Below are 19,314 nucleotides of genomic sequence, written 5' to 3' on the forward strand. Positions count from 1 at the left end.
ATTTACCGTTAATCTGGCACGTTGGCAACGTTCAATCACTGTTCTAGCGTGAATTGCGTGTTGCCACCGCATTGGTATTAAAGTCACTAATGATACATTTGCGAGAATATTTAAAGAATATTTTCTTTTTCTGTGGGATTGTAAATCTATTTGGCTAATACCAGGTAAGTAGAATTGTGGCATGTTCGGATAATGCATTTAATAACATAGTTTGTGTGAAATGATGAGCACAACATTTTATTAATTACGTTCCTATTTCGTCCCATACTTATACGAACAGAATTCGATTGGGATGTCTAAGAAGGAATAAGGAAGAAAAATCTGCAAGAACTCCTCCGAAAAGGAAAGCAAGGTTACGTCCTTTACAAACATCAGGTCAAGAAATGCTTGTACATTGCTACGAGCAATTGAAACACGAACTACGACGAAGAAGGTATCAGTCGCAGTGATACGAAGCTAATGGCAAGAGTTTCATTATTAACTGGGGTAAGTGTTCGTTTTTATCTTGTTTCTATGATAAGTTTCTGACATAATGACAATCAGTTCAAATGGAGCAGTATTTCATTCTGAACCTAACCTAACCTAATCATGTAGGCCTATACCATGTCTTGTGTCGACTTCGATACGGTTTGTAGACTTAACCTTTGTGTATTCCTGTTGACGTACGGTGTATGTGTATGTAATATATTTCTGTGTGTGTATTCTTACAGGGTAGTGGTGAATATATATGTTATATTTTATTTAAAAATCTTAGAATAATTTATCTTCATCAGGTGTCTTTAGTTTCAAATGTGCATTTCTCTTTCAGGGTCGCCCACATACTCCTGGAATAAACCACACAAATCTGGACATGATGTTCAAGGAGTAATTCGTCGACCTGTGTCTTAGGGAGGAAGACTGGTTATTGTTCATGCTGGAAAGAAAGATGGCTTTATACCTGGTATGTTCTTACTTTATTTTACTTCATTTTATTATAGTGAGGTGATCTCTCTTTTCATAGTTATGGGGGTATTTAGGGTTTGTAGTACGGATGTAAAGGGGGAGGGCACGTAAGTCTCTGATAAAACCCCAACTTGAGTACAGTTCCTGTGTATGAGACCCTCACTAGGATTACTTGATTTGAGAACTGGAAAAGTTCAAAAGAAAGAAGCACGATTTGTTGTGGGTGATTTCTGACAAAAGAGTAGCGTTACAAAAATTTTGTCGAGTTTGGGCTGGGAAGACTTGGGTGAAAGGAGACGAGTGGCTGGACTAAGTGGTGTGTTCCGAGCTGTCGGTAGAGAGGTGGTGTGGAATGACATTGGTAGACGAATACGTTTCAGTGGTATTTTAAAAGTAGGTAAGATCATAGTACAATTATAAAGTTGAGGATGAAAAGTGGGGCAAATATTTGTTTTTGTTTTTTTTAAGAAGGGAGTTAGGGATTGGAGTAATTTACCAAGGGAGATGTTCCATAAATTTCCAAATTCTTTGCAATTATTGAAGAAAATACTAGGCCTATCCCTGAAACTACATCTTCCACCTGGGCGACTGATCTAAGTGCAAGTCAGTGGTGCCCGATTGATTGAAATTGACTGGCACGAGATCGGTAGTGGCATTATAACTTACCGTTCATTGGGTTCTGTACGTGGTTTTTGATTTTGACTTCTCCACTGTCAAGGGATCTCTTGGTTATTAAAAAGACTTGCAGGTATTCACTTTAGGCCAATGATTAACCTTAGAGAGGTACTTCAATCAAAACTTCCCCAGTGTATTTTCATATAATATTACTGGATATTTTTATCAGTAAATTACTTGTATTGCAGGCCTATTTATTATGTTTATTCTGCATTCGACAATCTCCACCTGAATCGGTGCTTGATACCTGACTGTTGAACACCTTCCAAGCTTCTTATTTCTTACTGCCTGATATAGGTTCAGTGTTCGCAGCAATTACATTTGTTCTAAGGTATTGAAATGGGTGTTTATACTTATATCTTTAATGCAAGTGATCGTGGACTTCTAATCCAGATATAGGCCTACTAATGGAAATACATTCATGAGAGATGTTAGGATAAAGTAGTGTAAGTAGTAATTCATTGACTTCATCATCAGGTGACTTTGCTACACAGTAGTTGGTTTCACTTAAAATCAGACATCTTTTTGTATCATTCAACAGAAATCACATTTTTTATCAATTAATAGGCCTATCCTTGAAGAGGATCTCATATTTTTAGGGAATACTTTTTTTTAGAAGAAATAACTTCAAACTAAAACTTAAAATTCTTACAGGTGCTGATTTGATGCTACAAACTTGAAGAGAAATCAAGATTATGCTACAAAAGATGAGCTGCAAAGGTTGTGTAATATGAATCGAAGTCACTTAAAGAGGTACAGAAGCACCTAAACATAAGTTTAGATAATATTGTTTACATTCATGTTGTTGACTTTCATGTATGCATAATAATATTTCTCTGTTTCTTTAAAACCAGGTACATTGTTGACGAGATGCTGCACAGTGAAGGCCATACTGTCCTACGATTTCCTCCATACCACTCATTTTTCAATGCCATCGAATTTGCATGGTCTGTGGCAAAACAGTATTATAACAAAACAGTGGCTTCAAGACCTGGTCATGGATTGGACAGAGCTACAGCTGTGTGGAAAGAATCTCTTGATCAGGTAGGCCAAGTGGAAATGTTATTTATTGGATATAGGCAAGTGGAGTTTATAATATACTTGTCAAGTTGTGATACTTCAATATATTCTACAGGTGACAGCAGAGATGTGGAGAAATGAAGTGAAACACACTGAGAAGAAGATTGTCGAGTCGGCCAACTAACTGGGTCATCTTTGAAAATGTCTTTTTCTATCGGCAGAGGCTTTTTTAAATCGTCATATTTTGTATAGGCTACGCGAGATGGACAGTAGCCCACTGGTTTTCTGATTAAACATAATTTATTTAAGCTATTGCATCAGTCTACTTACATACTCACTGTCCACGTATACCGGTAACCTGGTGATTTGATTATTGAAGCATTGTGCAATGATGCGACATACAAACTGAGACAATTTCGAGTGGTCATGAGCATAACTCATAGTCATAGGGTAGGCTAAATAATAATGTTATTGGCTTTATGTCCCACTAACAACTTTTATGGTTTTTTTGAGATGTCAACGTGCTGGAATTTAGTCCTGCAGGAGCTCTTATGTGCCAGTAAATCTACTGACACGAGGCTGAGCACCTTCAAATGCCATCGCACTGAGCTCGGCCCTGCCAAGTTGGGTTCAGAAGGCCAGCGTCTCATCCGTCTGAGCCATTCAGACAGGCGTGGAGGCTAGAGAGCTGAGTTTAAGTAATTGTCGAACGTCAACTAGTTATAAAAATACTGATTGATTAAACTAATACGGTAATTAGAATAACCTAATTGCCTACCTACTTACAAGCTAGGTACTTTGGAATTATGTTCTGACTATCTTTTTAACACTGCAAATAAATCCATCTATTATTTAAAACTCCCTGTAAGAAGAGGACAGTGAATGCGAGTGGGTATTATTTTCAAATGAGCTGAGCTCGAGAGTCCATTGTAGCATATGATTTTTCCAGTGTACCATGACTCTGTATGTATTGCTTCAGAGGAAGTTTGGCTTCCCGCCAATGTCCAGTGTACCGATAATGAGCCGTGTGTGTGTGTTGTGTCTCACTGATCCGTGACTATGCACGATTCTTTCAGTGTGCCATGATTCACTGTGTCTCGCTGCAACGGAAGCTCGGCTCCCCGCCAGTGTCCATTATGCCGATAAGGAGCCGTGTGTGTCATGTGGCTCACTGAGCCGTGATTGTGCATGATTTGTGTGCCGTGAGCTTGCCGTTCCTGTGAATCGATTCACTCGGACACTTGAATGAATCGATACACTGCTTCGAATCATGCACTCAGTAGCCAACATTAGTACAGGTACATAGTACATTACCATTAAGACAGATAGCATTACAAAGTAATTCGTCTTTACCATAATAATAATAATAATAATAATAATAATAATAATAATAATAATAATAATAATCGTATGGCCTCAGTTACCGTGTGTAGACATTTCAAGTTGACGCCATCTGGCTGTCTGCTCGTCAATTGTGACGTTCCGTTTTATTCTAGGCCCACTAGATGGCAGACCGAGTATACCGAAACTCTCTTGGGCGTCTCTGGCTGAGATTTAATTAATTTTGTCAGGTAAACACCAAATGTGTCGCCAGAGATCTTTTACATGCCGATATCGTACGGCATGGAGTGTCGAATGGACTTTTTTCCGCCCTTCAAAAATCCGACTACCTCTGCCGGGTTTGAACCCGCTATCTTGGGATCCGGAGGCCGTCACTCTACCACTGATCCACAGAGGCAGCTGTCTTTACCATGAAATACATCGTCAACATAGATTAGTGAGGTTGGACATCCCGCCCGTCATCATTCATGAGTCGCTGTTGAACATACTGTACTTGTCAAAACTAGTAAGTTTCTATTTTACACAATAATAGTGAAATGTTGATGAAGACGACATACACCCAGCCCCCGTGCCAGAGATATTAACCAACGGTGGTTCAAATTCGTGACCCTGTCGGGAATCGAACCCGCATCCTGTGACCAAAAGCCAGCACGCTAATCATTTAGCCATGGGGCCGGACGGTAATAGTGAAAAACCACGTTCACTGCAGCTATTGTTGACTGGATATTTCTTCTCTTTAAAGAACAGTGAGTACCACGAATTAATATCCTGTTTTGTTGATTCCTGTAAACTTTGTATGTACCGGTACGGTGTTGGTTCGCCAGTTCCTAGCGTATCTACTGAATGAAAACTTTGTAGATCAATGGATTCAGTTTTATGTTTATTGCCTTCAGTCATCACGGCAGTGCTTTCAATGACAACAGTCGCTCGAGTACAATTCCTGTCGAACCTAACCTAACCCTGTGACAATCAGTGGTTTTCGGTGGATCACAACCTAACCGGTCATTATAATTTGTTTTCGGTGGATCACAACCAAACGTGTCCCTATCAGTGGTTTTCGGAAGAATACTGTGGTTTTGTCACAAGCCAATACAGACTCTTGAATCAATGTGTGAAAATGGGAAAGTGCAGAAAACCCTCTTCAGGAATGCCAATCTCAAAGTCCATAGTCTTTTTAGCGTTGTCACACAGCTGAAATGTCACTTTAGAGGTAATTGTAAAAAGTCTTGTATATAGGCTCTACAGATACATAGTACATTACCAATTCCATCTCGATAGCTGTGAGACGCACACTGCATAGCAGTTTCGCTCTATAGATAAATCATATTATAGTGAAAAAAATTTGTTTAAAAAAATCTGACATGAAGGTCCAGAAGGAAAATACTTTCATTGGAATTCTTATTTATGTGTTCACCACCTTAGTAGGTTTAAATAAACCTTATAAATGCTTCGTAAGGCCCATTCTCGAATATGGATCTGCATGCTGGGATGCGTACAGGATGGGTTTAATAAATTCCCTAGAGAAAGTTCAAAGAAGAGCGATGCATTTCGTAACTGGGAATAGGAGGAATACCATTAACTGGGAAAGTCTTGAATCTAGAAGAACTAGAGCTCGCCTGTGTGGTCTTTATAAGAGCTATACGGAAAGGGCTGCTTGGAGTTGTATTAGGAATAATTTGGAACCTCCCTCATACTTATCGAGAAATTATCATAAGCATAAAAACCAGCATACGGATGTGGGCAAGTTTTCCTTCGTCAACAGGATCGTAAGGGATTGGAATAAATTACCTGCAGCAGTCTTTGATAGATTCCCGTCTGGTATCAAGTCATTTAAGAAGACCATTAGTGTTTGTGTAAAGTGAAAAGTAAAAGTTGTAAATTATGGGCACTGAATTTGTGATTTTCTGCTTGGATTCGATTGTGAAACTGGGAGGTTTTTACTTGTGGTATTCTTTTTCCAGGAAATTGCTTGCTGTACTCATGTTTTTGTAATTGTTGTTGTTCTTGGTTAATTAACAATGTTTTTAACTTTATTTTTTATCACTTGTAACGTTAAGCTAGTAGTAAGCTCAATCTATAGTTTTGTAAGCCATAGTGGAAATAATTAAATTGTGTGTGAGACTGTACATGATGCTGGATTTAAAACGACTAGTAGTATTTCTTGTAATATTTTTTATGGAATTCCTTTTTGTACCGATACTTGAGTTGTTGTAGTTGTTGGGTAGTAGGTTTTAACTTTATCATCACTTGTAGTGTTAAGCTAGTAGCAAGTTCAGTCTGTAGTATTGTAATTTGTAGTGTTAAGTACTGGAAATACTTAAGTTGTGTGCGAATATGTATATAATGACACTGGATTTAGAAAGTTAAATTACTAGTATTTCTTGCTTGTTGTAATGTTGTTGTTGTAGGGTAATTACGGTTTAACTTCACTTTATTATCACTTATAATGGTAAGCTAGTAGTAAGGTCAACCTATAATATTGTAAGCCATATTGTTAAGCACTATAAATACTTAAGTTGTGTGAGAATTTGTATATGATGTTGCTCGATTTAGAATATTAAACTAGCAGTAATGCTTGCAATATTTTCCTTCCATATATCTGCTTTTTGTACTCTTGTTCTTTGCTTGTTTGTTTGTTTTTTTGTTTGTTGTTGTTGGGTAATTATGTTAACTTTACTTTATTATTACATTACTGTAAGTGACCGTTGCCACCGGGATATTTCCCATTTGCAATTTAATAATAATAATAATGAGTGACAGGGGTTTAACGTAATTTGGAAGGAATGTTTTGCGTATGATAAACGAGTACCAGGTTAACTACTGGGGGGCAAGGGCGGCATGCGTAGAGCTAACCACTCCACTCCACCAAGTGCCAACGTTATGGATAGTGGAAGCCTTCACCTTCCACCCTTCCAATGGCTTTCATGGTTTTTACGGAGATGACTTTGCTTTTTGCTTTTTAAATATTAGTATTCATGTTTATTCATACCCCTGCTTTGTAATTCAGTGACCATGGAATGGCTCTAAATGTTGTAAATTATATTTACTTGTATTTATTTCCTTTTTCCATATTGCACATGTTTGTTGTTATTATTATTATTACTGCTACATATCGCTTAACATGTAAATAAACTAATATTTAATACAGTAAATAATGTTTATCTCTTTGGATTCATTTTTTCGTTGCATATTCTTTTTGCTATGACAACATTACTTCTTTATGATATAAATAAATATAAAATAAAAGTATTTCTTCCCAAACATATTTGTTATACGTGCACCAATCAGAGAACCAACTAGGGAAGTACCTTTTACTAAGGTGCATAATGTTTTTGCATACATGTATAATTGAAGAACTGAAGATCCATATACAGGTAAGTGGGTCGCCCATGTGGTAGGCCTATTACGCGTCATAGGAAACTGAGTGAACTGGCTGTGCAGTTTGATCACATTGCTGTGAGCTTGGTATCAGGAGATGGTGATGAATTTGAACCCCACACTCGGCAGGTCTGAAGTTTTTTTTTCGCCCGTCATTTTCATTTCAGGCTAGTGCTGTGTCTGTACGCTTATGTACATATTAAACGTTTGAAATCTTAGCCCTCTTTCCTATCCCATTCTTGCCTCACAACCTGTCTTCATGTGATTTAAGGCAATGTATATGTAAAAATCTGGTAATGTTGTTTGACTCATAGTGCTCCTGTACATTGGTTTCTGTAATGTTGTAAGCTTGAGATACACCAACTTGTAAGCTGAAAATATTTTTCAAATGCCAAATGCCAAATTGCCGTAAAAGTACTTAGTGGGATGTAAAGCTGTTAGCATTATTATTAAAAGGAAGGACAGATATGTCTTATGTGGTAAGTCCTTGAACTTGCAGAAATCGCAATGAATTATACAATCTATATTCCCTCCCCCCTTCCTTTTTTTTTTTTTTTTTTTTTTTTGCTTTACGTCGCTCCGACACAGCTAGGTCTTATGGCGACGACCCCCCTTCCTTTAAGAATGCAGTTATAGTAATGCGTACATCAGAATAAAGGCAGGATTTTTTAAATTAATTTAAGCAAGTGAAGGAGAGAATGTATGACTAGCTCAGGTTGGCGGATTCGAGTTAGGCGGTATTTGAAAGTGCTCAAATGCGCCAGCCTCATGTCTAGATCTACCGGTACATAAAGAACTCTTGCGGGACGAAATACTGGCACCTCGGCGTATATGAAAACGATAGAAGTAGATAGTAGAAGTAATATTCAATTCTGCAGTGAGCTTGAAAGCTGACCTAATTTCCGTTCACGTAGCTTGGCACATTAGTGTTCTTATATGGTGGGTTCGAGTCCGGCGGTATTTGAAAGTGCTCAAATACGCCAGTGTCATGTCTAGATCTACCGGTACATGAAATAACTTGCGGGACGAAATTTTTTGGCAGTAGAACTTACTACATTATTATTTTCAAATCCGCAGTGAACTTGAAAGCTGACCTAATTTCCGTTCACGGAGCTTGGCACATTAGTATTCCTATATGTTTCCTGGTAAGCTTGAAGATATAACCAGCCTGCAGGCTGAAAATATGCCCAGTAATCTCTCTCCTTACTGGTTACCGGTATTGAAGAGAGAAGGAAATGTTCCCGCAAAAGAAAGGGAAGTCATTGGATGTCTGGAACTTTCGAAAATCACACTGCAAAGATTTATTAAATAAATTGTATCGTTTAACACGCCCCTCTTTTCAAGAATATGGTTAGTACGCCTACTGTATATCAAAATAAAGACAGATACATGTAACATTAATTTGAGTGAGAAAGTGTGTTTATTTCCTTAATTCCTCATTGAGCGTGGAAACCGACTTAATTATGAATATCTTGATTTATTTCATCTTAACTTTTAGCATTTACTAGGGTAGGGACACATTCATTATCGGTGTTTACATTGAGGTTAGTTTGTTATGGTTATGTCTGGTGATTTTAATATGTAACCAGGCAGGTTGGCAGCAGTGATCAGCCATTACAAAAAAGAGAAAAGAAGAGCATCGGGCGACGATATTTACTTTCTGGGGTATTTCCTTACGCGGCGATTACTATACATACATACACAGGAGAAGGAGAGCAATTGTTTTTTATTTAAAGGTACAGCGCACAAATTGTGTGTTGAGTTAAGAACAAACTAGAATAATCATGTATACTGTCATTACTCACTTTTACAAAGAACACAATAGAAGATCTCCAATTTGTACAATTGATAATTGACTTCTGGCATGATTCCTCTTTCGTAGCATTCATTTATTACTCTGAATAATTGGTCTTTCATGTCGATACGTAAATTTTTCAGTAATTCGGCTGGGATGTCATCTACACCGGTTGCTTTTCCTTCTTTCAGACTCTGAAGGGCCTGTACAAATTCATGTCTCATGATTGCAGGACCTTGCATTTCTCTTCCACAGTCTTTGATGTCTTCAATTAGCTTATTGTCATTCTTTAAGTCCTTATTATCGTACAGTTCTTCTATGTATTCTTTCCATCGAGCACGTATCTTATCGTTGTCTACCAGTAACATTCCTTTTTTTTTTTTACTACTGCAGATTTGGTTCTATTTTTGTACTGAAGGGCACTGATTTCCTTATAAACTTGATCCTGTTTTTCCCTTTTATATCTTCTTCTATCTCTTCAGCAATGTTTTTGGTCCATTTCTCTTTTTCTTCTCTGCATTTGGTTGTGATCTGATTTTTAATACTTTTGTAGTCATCTACATTGTTTTCCTTCCTGAGCTTATTCCTTTCTTGAATTAGGTTTAGTATTTCTTCTGTCATCCAAGGTTTTCTGGACTCCAATTTCCTTTTTCTAAAAGCTCATTTGTTGCTTCAATTATCCTTATCTTTATATTATTCCACTGCATTCACTCATCACTTCCATTATCTACTTTATTGGTTCATTCTTCTAAAGCCACCTTTGTTACTGCTTCTTTCAGTCCTTCTAGTCTCTACTTCTTTTTGATAGATCTTTTGATTCTTTTAAATATAATGTTGCACTTGGTCACTATCTATATCAGGACCTGGGTAGCTGTGGCATGATTTTATCTGATTCCTGTATCTTTGCTTCACTAGTATATAATCTAACTGAAATCGTCTTTTGTCTGGCGCCTCCCACGTGTACCTTCTTCTAAGAGGAACTTGAAATAGTGTGTTTGTAATAACCATATCATTTTGACTGAAGAAATCTACCAAAGTTTCACCTCTTTCATTTGTTTCCCCCAGACCAAAATTTCCTACTGTCTTATTGCCTGTATGGGATCCCACTATTGCATTAAAATCACCCATTATTGTGACATTATTTTTTTTCTTTAGTTAGTTTTAATAGTTCTTCAATATCTTCACACATAGTCTCCACTTCTTCCAGTCATGAGCCCATGTTGGGAAATATGTCTGAATTATTACTAAGTCCACGGTGCACTATTAATTTTCACCATCATTAACCGGTCGCTGACATGGTAGGTACTGCAAACATTATTTGACCATTTCCCTCTTATTATAAATGCCACTCTATGCTTTCCTCTTTTCTCTCCACCACTATAAATTCCTCTAAACTCATCACTGTAAAAGTCTCCATTTCCTTCCCATCTTGTCTCACACATACTTAATATATCTATCTCATTCTTCCTCATCTGGTCTTTCACTTCATCCAGTTTTCCCGCTTTCAATAGCGTTCATACATTCCATGTTCCCATCTTCATGGTGGTTTTAGAGGGAATTTTCTTGCTAATGACCTGAGAAGCCCTCTTACCTCTCCTGCCAGATCAAGGGTTCCGAAATCCATGATCACTAATTAATGTTTCCTCATTAATGTCAGCTTCCATGGTTGCATTCTACTTGGGATATCCTTAGGATCTTTAATGGAGTGGTTTCCCGTTGCCTTCTCCATTCTATGCTGTTGACCAATATGTATAGGTTCATCCACCTTTAGGGGCAATTTCTCACACCAAGGACAAGAGAGTGCCCTGACCTCAATTCGTTCATCCACCCTCGGAGAAGGCTGTTGACGACATTGAGGGGGGCCACTTATACCGGCTGCCACTCGGTCCCCTTTAAGTCGCCTTTTACGACAGGCAGAGGTTACCATAGGTGAATTCTAACCCTCAGCCCACACCTTCCAAAAATGAACTGTAGAGTAGATACGATCAATAAAATATTCTACAATATGTATTTTTGATTAGTAGTATCACTTTATGTGAGATGACAATTAAAATTCCTTGAAGTTATGTTTAATACTGATTACAAGAGATGGAGCTTTATAATTTAGGGATTTATCAGGGACCTGAAGAGCACCAGCAGTCCTCACTATTATCTTAAATGCAACGCTCTATTAGGTGACAAATTTTCGGCGATGAAATACCTAGTACATGTGAGAATATGACGTAACATATGTATATTATTCTTACACGAAGCCAGTTCCTCATAAAAAGAATTCCGTGATGATGTTGTCGTACCATCTCCTTTAATAGGCTTCTCAGGATGATTTTGGGATCAGTGAATACGAAGACCCCCTGTACCTTTGATAAATTTATCGCCGAGAGGTCAGTTTTATTAGTAATTCGTATGATGGACACATCCACGAGTCAGCACATCAAGCTTCCACAACATCACAACCACCATCACCGAAACAGAAAATCCCACACGAGCTACGAGATGAAGTCAGATATGATATTTAAAAAAAGGCTCCCATAATATAATGACAAAATTCACAGTAACATCCAAAACAATAACTCTGCCAATAAGGTGCACATAAACAAACTCAAAGACAAAATAAAACAGAATAATCTACTCATAAGGAAAGCCGACAAAGGCAACACCACTGTTATCACTGACAAAGATCAATACATATCGAAAACTAAAGAATGTTTTCAAGACAACACTTTCCTCACCAAACGTAAAGATACAACTAATAACATACAAAGAAACTTCAAAGCCTTATTAAAAAATACACACTTTCTTTTAACTGAAGTAGAATCCTCTAAACTTATAGTAATGAATCCTCAAATACCAACTTCTAAAGCTTATTCCAAAACACATAAAGAACACATACCACTATTATCAACTACAGAGCAAGCCCAACCTATAAACACTCGCAATTTATCCAAAAATTCCTTAAAAAGCACTACGTATTCTCAGCCAATAAAACATTACGGAATTCAATAGATTTTTGTAATAGAACAAAAGTATTAAAGATTGAACAACACCACATTCTCATATCATTCGACATAATAAACATGTACCCCAACATTCCCACAAAACAAACAATAGAAATCATTGAATCCAATCTAAAAAGTCACAGCACTCTATCCACTTTAGAAATAGAAGAATTCATTAAAGTACTTGATTTTGCCATTAGTAACAACTACTTTAAATTATATGATACTATTTACCAGCAACAAAGCTTACCAATGGGATCTCCTGCCGAAATTTACATAGACCATTTAGAGCACACATCAATTAGTAAAATAGACAATATATTTTTTTGGTGTAGATTTGTTGATGACATTTTCGTCATCATCGATAACAGGTCCACAAATGAAACCAATATACACTGACTGACAGAGCAAATGCAACACCAAGGAGGAGTGGTTCGAAAGGGATGAAAGTTGGGGAAAAAACAGAGACGGCACGGATGGATAATTGATGTTTATTTCAAACCGATATGTAGGTTACACAATGCGCACGGCATCGACTCAGTAGGATGTAGGACCACCGCGAGCGGCGATGCACGCAGAAACACGTCGAGGTACAGAGTCAATAAGAGTGCGGATGGTGTCCTGAGGGATGGTTCTCCATTCTCTGTCAACCATTTGCCACAGTTGGTCGTCCGTACGAGGCTGGGGCAGAGTTTGCAAACGGCGTCCAATGAGATCCCACACGTGTTCGATTGGTGAGAGATCCGGAGAGTACGCTGGCCACGGAAGCATCTGTACACCTCGTAGAGCCTGTTAGGAGATGTGAGCAGTGTGTGGGCGGGCATTATCCTGCTGAAACAGAGCATTGGGCAGCCCCTGAAGGTACGGGAGTGCCACCGGCCGCAGCACATGCTGCACGGAGCGGTGGGCATTTAACGTGCCTTGAATACGCACTAGAGGTGACGTGGAATCATACGCATTAGCGCCGCAAACCATGATGCCGCGTTGTCTAGCGGTAGGGCGCTCCACAGTTACTGCCGGATTTGAGCTTTCTCCACGCCGACGCCACACTCGTCTGCGGTGACTATCACTGACAGAACAGAAGCGTGACTCATCGGAGAACACGACGTTCCGCCATTCCCTCATCCAAGTCGCTCTAGCCCGGCACCATGCCAGGCGTGCACGTCTATGCTGTGGAGTCAATGGTAGTCTTCTGAGCGGACGCCGGGAGTGCAGGCCTCCTTCAACCAATCGACGGGAAATTGTTCTGGTCGATACTGGAACAGCCAGGGTGTCTTGCACATGCTGAAGAATGGCGGTTGACGTGGCGTGCGGGGCTGCCACCGCTTGGCGGCGGATGCGCCGATCCTCACGTGCTGACGTCACTCGGGCTGCGCCTGGACCCCTCGCACGTGCCACATGTCCCTGCGCCAACCATCTTCGCCACAGGCGCTGCACCGTGGACACATCCCTATGGGTATCGGCTGCGATTTGACGAAGCGACCAACCTGCCCTTCTCAGCCCGATCACCATACCCCTCGTAAAGTCGTCTGTCTGCTGGAAATGCCTCCGTTGACGGCGGCCTGGCATTCTTAGCTATACACGTGTCCTGTGGCACACGACAACACGTTTTACAATGACTGTCGGCTGAGAAATCACGGTACGAAGTGGGCCATTCGCCAACGCCGTGTCCCATTTATCGTTCGCTACGTGCGCAGCACAGCGGCGCATTTCACATCATGTGCATACCTCAGTGACGTCAGTCTACCCTGCAATTGGCATAAAGTTCTGACCACTCCTTCTTGGTGTTGCATTTGCTCTGTCTGTCAGTCAGTGTATTAGACAAACTCAACACAATAGACCCCCACATAAAATTTACCACAGAAACTGAAAACAACTGCACTCTGAACTATTTGGACATAACGATAACCAGACATGAAGATCACCTTTCTTACAAAATATTTAGAAAACCCACGCATACCTCAAACACAATTAAAATAGATTCCTTTCACCCCAACACATACAAAAGAGCAGCTTACTACAGCATGATACACTGAGCATTTAATGTACCATTAACAAAAGAAGATTTAAATAAAGAATTACAACTAATTCATGACATAGCTAAAAACAATGGATACAAGAAAGAAATGGTTAACAAATTCATTCACAAAATAAAATCCCAACTCAAAACAAAATTAACAAAAATAGACAAACCCAAGAAAGATTACGCACTATTCACCTTCAATAATGTACACATATACCCCATAAGTAATGTTTTTAAAAAACATAACTTAAGAATAACATTTAAAACTACACACAAATAAATAAACAATAAATACAACCACTCAGGGGTATACCATATTAAATGCAATAACTGTGAGACAAGCTACGTCGGACGCACCGGTAGGAACTTTCTAACCCGATATAATGAACACATAAACGCATTAAAACACAATAATTTTTCCTCAATAGGCCAACATATGGAAGACTATAAACACAGTTTCACGAACATCGAGAACGACATGCGAATCCTGAACATAAACCCCAAGGGCCCCCTGCTGAACATAACAGAAGAATGTTACATTTCTCTAGATCAGTATACCAATCCATATTTCAACATAAACGAAATTACACAAAAACTAACATCTTCAATACAGTCATCCCCGCCCTAAAAAATGGTTACCTTAAGATAATCAATAAACAAAACATGACACGTGCCAGAGAAACATCAAACGACACACCTAGCTCCATCCCTACCCCCACAACAGCAACTCTCCGTAGCCCTCTTTCCCTTCCCCTCACAGCAGCCGGTGTGAGCCCAAAACGAACATGAAGCAGTACACAGCGAGCTCACATATCAAACGCAACTCAACAACGCCAATAACAGTAAGTACATATTCAAATTAGCGCACACATTCCTCCAACATAAAATATCACTCACAGCTCAATCTTATCTTCCATAGATAATTATAACACACACAGCAGAGCTGAATATACGTATTTTATCCTAACTGTATCCATACGCCTGGCACTCTTTTTAAACTTGGAAAGTGTTTTATTCTATGCATATATATGAAGACAATATCTTTTATACATATAATGTGATAATTTTACAAGCAAATCATACCATTCAAGCTCAAAAAAATCAACCGATGAACTGAATGACACGCAAAACACGAACGTTCATGTGCATGAAGTGTTCCTACATATATTGCTTTTGTCTTATATACTTATAAGTTAGTTTTGAGGGGGATAGTTTTTTACAAACTAATTTTAAGACCTAAGCATATCATTATAGACATATAATTGCTATGTCACACATAGTGACATACACGCCAGTTCCCGTTTTGACATGCCCCATTTGGACGTGACCAAATATTTGTTATCATATGGTATTCCCCAGACAATGTAATTTCAATTATAGCTTCATGATCTATATGTGAATGTATTGCTCAGCTGAAGATATAGGGGGTGAAAACCGATACTGTAGCATAATAAGTGCAATAAATAAGTATTGATAAGGTGGAAGTCCTTCCCTATTTCTAATTGTGTAGTTAGTCAATACGGATGTGAAGATCATAGATTACGATTTGGGGTTGTCATCAAACACTACTCGACTCCGAGAGTCTGTCACAGTTACTAGAAAGTCTGGTGGAGAAAAGTCATCTGTCTGCCACGAAAATAATGATGAAATAGCCTTTGAACTCACACTGTTTTTCTTCCTTCGTTTAGGAGGGGGCTCTGTTTCTTTCTCGCTTACCATATTTTCAGCATTTTCCGTATCACTCTCGCTTTCAAAATTGCTTAACCGTTCATTAAAATCATCTTTATCATCACTTTCTGCTGTGGTTAACAACTGAAAGATTATTTGGGCTGAAATAACATCACTGCGAGAGCAACTAGCTTGTTGTTCCGCTGTGTTTGTTTACATCACGGATGTCTACAGAAAGCTCTGTAAGTTACTTCCCGAAGCTATAAGGCGTGATGAATTAGTTCTACATAATGCCCAACAGATGGCAGAACATGCCGGAGATAAAATTGGCACTCAAGAGTGAACCAGGAGACTCAAAGGAATATGAATCGTTGATTGCAGAAAGGGCTTAAGTCCACATTTTCAGAACCCCTGAAGATAGACGCATCAATGAGCACAGAAAGGAACCCGAGTCTGGCACTCTCATTTTCCTGTTGAGTGCAGAAAGGTCTGCATTCCAGGACTGGAGTTCAGTTGTTGGCATCCATGTAAATTAAATTATTTACTTTCTTATAATAATACTCTGTTTCATTATTGGTATTTCTTACTTTGTAATTTCATTGTTAGTTATAATTCTGTTTGAATAGGTGATCAGTATACAACATTACCATATCTCACTCTCACCAGTTGGAATTCTGTTCTGATAAGAAAGGCATTGTCGTGGCATCGCAATACATCAGAGGATTATATTGTCATACATTCTTGCTACAATTATAAGAGCAACCCATCAAACAACCTACTCAGTTTGCCTATCCTGAAAACTATGCACCCATTAGTACCAAAAAGATGCTGGATATAAAGAAGTCACCCCAGTGTGTTCCAGAAGAAGAACAACCCCAACAATTCTGGTGCTCTATTCTTCAGTGGCCAACAGTCGAATAAACAATATGCGGGTGAATCATGCTTGGCTGCTGTAGTTTTTTTTTTTTTTGTACTAGTGATTTATATAGGTGTTTTCATAGGTTATAGTAAAAGTATGAAGGATGAGTTCTCCACCTAATCAATACTTTATTTTACATAGTGTCATTGATTTACATAATGATTTACATAATGATTTACACTATGTAAAATAAAGTGTTGATTAGGTGGAGAACTCATCCTTCATACTTGTACTTGAACTATCAATACGGACCATGAAACTAATAGATTATAGTTCATAGGTTATGTCAACCTATTGATATGTATTTAGGCAATTGCCATTGTTTATATAATGTTATCATTATGTTTTATGTCAACCTATTGAGATGTATGTAGGCAATCCTCATGATGATTGTTGTCAGATTTCCTTTTGATTTTTCATTCTACAAGAACTGATGATGACTCTGAGGGAGTCGAAACTGGTTGTCGCTTAATAAATTCAAAATATTTTACATTGTGTTGAATGGTGGAACATCCCTCAAACACTATTATAAAGGTGTTTTCATATTCCTGAAATTTGTACTCCTCCTTCAACATTGGACATTCCTATGTCAGAGTGTTTGTGTTCAAGTTAATACTTGGTATTAGCATTGCATTTTTTATCCATTTTGATTTAAAGTTGGTATCAATATTGAAAAATAAATCTTTTATTCTGTGTGCTGTGGGCAAAAGTGACTCTTAACTTTAGAGAACAATGTGTTGAATTAGCTACAGTGTTAAAAAAAGGATTGATTATGGTTGAATAAATTTTCATTGGATATTTCATGACACACATTATCTTACATTATTAATTAACAGAGCTGTTGAAACTGTTGACGGCTGTTGATTTCAGAAAGGACTTAAGTTCAACAGTTTTAAAAATTAATAGTACATATATTACACATGAAATTACAATTATTTTGTGTTTATTCAGTGAGTATACATGTATATTTTAAAACTAATAACAACAAAGTTATTTTAACCCAGAAATTGCTAAACAGTTATTTTTAGTTTTCTCAAAAGTAGATTTTCTGGACTTAAGTCTGTTCTGCACTCAACGATTCAATTAAATTTCTTGTGCACTGCCTATAGGCAGGCGTAGCACTCATCGGGTGAAGGCAATTTGATGTTGCATATAAATGCATATTTTGGCCATTCTTATTGTTTCGCTCATTTTAGTGATATAATAGTAGTTATAATTTCAACATTTTTGCTTAAACTATATTGAATTAGGAGGATACTCTCATTTTTCACCTTGGTAAAGTTAAACTGAGACTTCGTTAAAAAGGTATGTGTTATCTGCGTCCAGTTTCAAACATAGGATTTTCAAATAGAGTTGTAGATATATTTTTCTTTCTTTTCCCGGAACAGGCAGGTGCTGTACGGACGTCTTTTAGCACACATTTCTGGAAACGTTAGATTGTGACACTATACGTGTGAGCATATGGATTGTGACGATAGTGTCAATACGATGTCACTCCAGTAGATATATTTAGCTCAGAAGCAATTAGCAGACAAGGAAATTCCATGTTTATCTCTCACCCAGTTCTTCCTTGATAGGTCTTCCCCTTTCACTACCAAAAAATTTCAACAAATTGGTTCTTGACATCATGTGATAGCCAGGAGATCTTTTCAGATAGACTGGCTGCCACAGTATTGTCACTCGCTTAGCACCACGTGTAGGGTACTTTAAGGTTATACCTACGGACGTGAGCCACATCAAGCTGCAAGCTACGTGCTTACTCCAGTAGCTGGGCTGGGCAGTGTTAGAGTGTTGTAAAAACGTTATAATTTCCTACGAGTGTGTCAATTATTCTTTGGAGCACCACTGCTAGCTCTGCTAAAATTACCCAGTAATTTTACGCATTGGTGCCGACTACTTAGTCTATAAACTTATATTGTCAACTATCACCATTGTACAAGTGTTTCTTGTACTTAATTTTCCCATTGTAATGTATATTAATGTGTGCATGTTAAATACTAATCAGGTACCTGATTTTTGCCTTGAGGAGGTGATTTGAGTGATGATGCCCTCAATGAAGTGCAAAACATGTCTCAAGTGGAATTAATAATAAATTCCTAAATGTAAAAATTTATATTATTGAATAGGTGACAAAATAAACCATTTAGCATCCTACATTCAGTATCTTCAATACGGATTAACAATTATTTTTATCACTTGCAATGCCAAAGCCAACCAGGCTACAGTAAAAACCATTAAATACCTAAACCTCAAGGTAAAAATTGGAAAAATTTCCAAAGAAATTAATTTCCTTAAAGAATGTGTTAAGCTAAATTTAGTACCTAAATTCTTGAAACCACTACAAAGGAAAAACTTTCCATCTCAAAATTCAACTATCACCAAAAACAAAGTTAATAACATCTGGTTGAAAGACGAGATTAAACAACTATACAGGAAAAAATCATTCTTAAATTTACAGCTGTATCAATCACATTTAACCCTTGCACAACACTTATCCCCACTTGAATGGCAATCTTTCCTAAGACATACCGACAATAAATTAACTAATGTACTAGAA

General features: G+C 38.0%; 1 protein-coding gene across 2 annotated transcripts in view; it reads left to right on the forward strand.

The window, feature by feature from the left end:
• The window catches only part of LOC136879065 (UV-stimulated scaffold protein A), a 334,211-nt gene that overhangs the window by 283,308 nt on the left and 31,589 nt on the right, over nucleotides 1–19,314 (forward strand). The gene's annotated exons all lie outside the window — the stretch shown is intronic.

Source organism: Anabrus simplex, chromosome 8 (assembly GCF_040414725.1).
Source record: "Anabrus simplex isolate iqAnaSimp1 chromosome 8, ASM4041472v1, whole genome shotgun sequence".
Classification (NCBI taxonomy): Eukaryota; Metazoa; Arthropoda; class Insecta; order Orthoptera; family Tettigoniidae; genus Anabrus; species Anabrus simplex.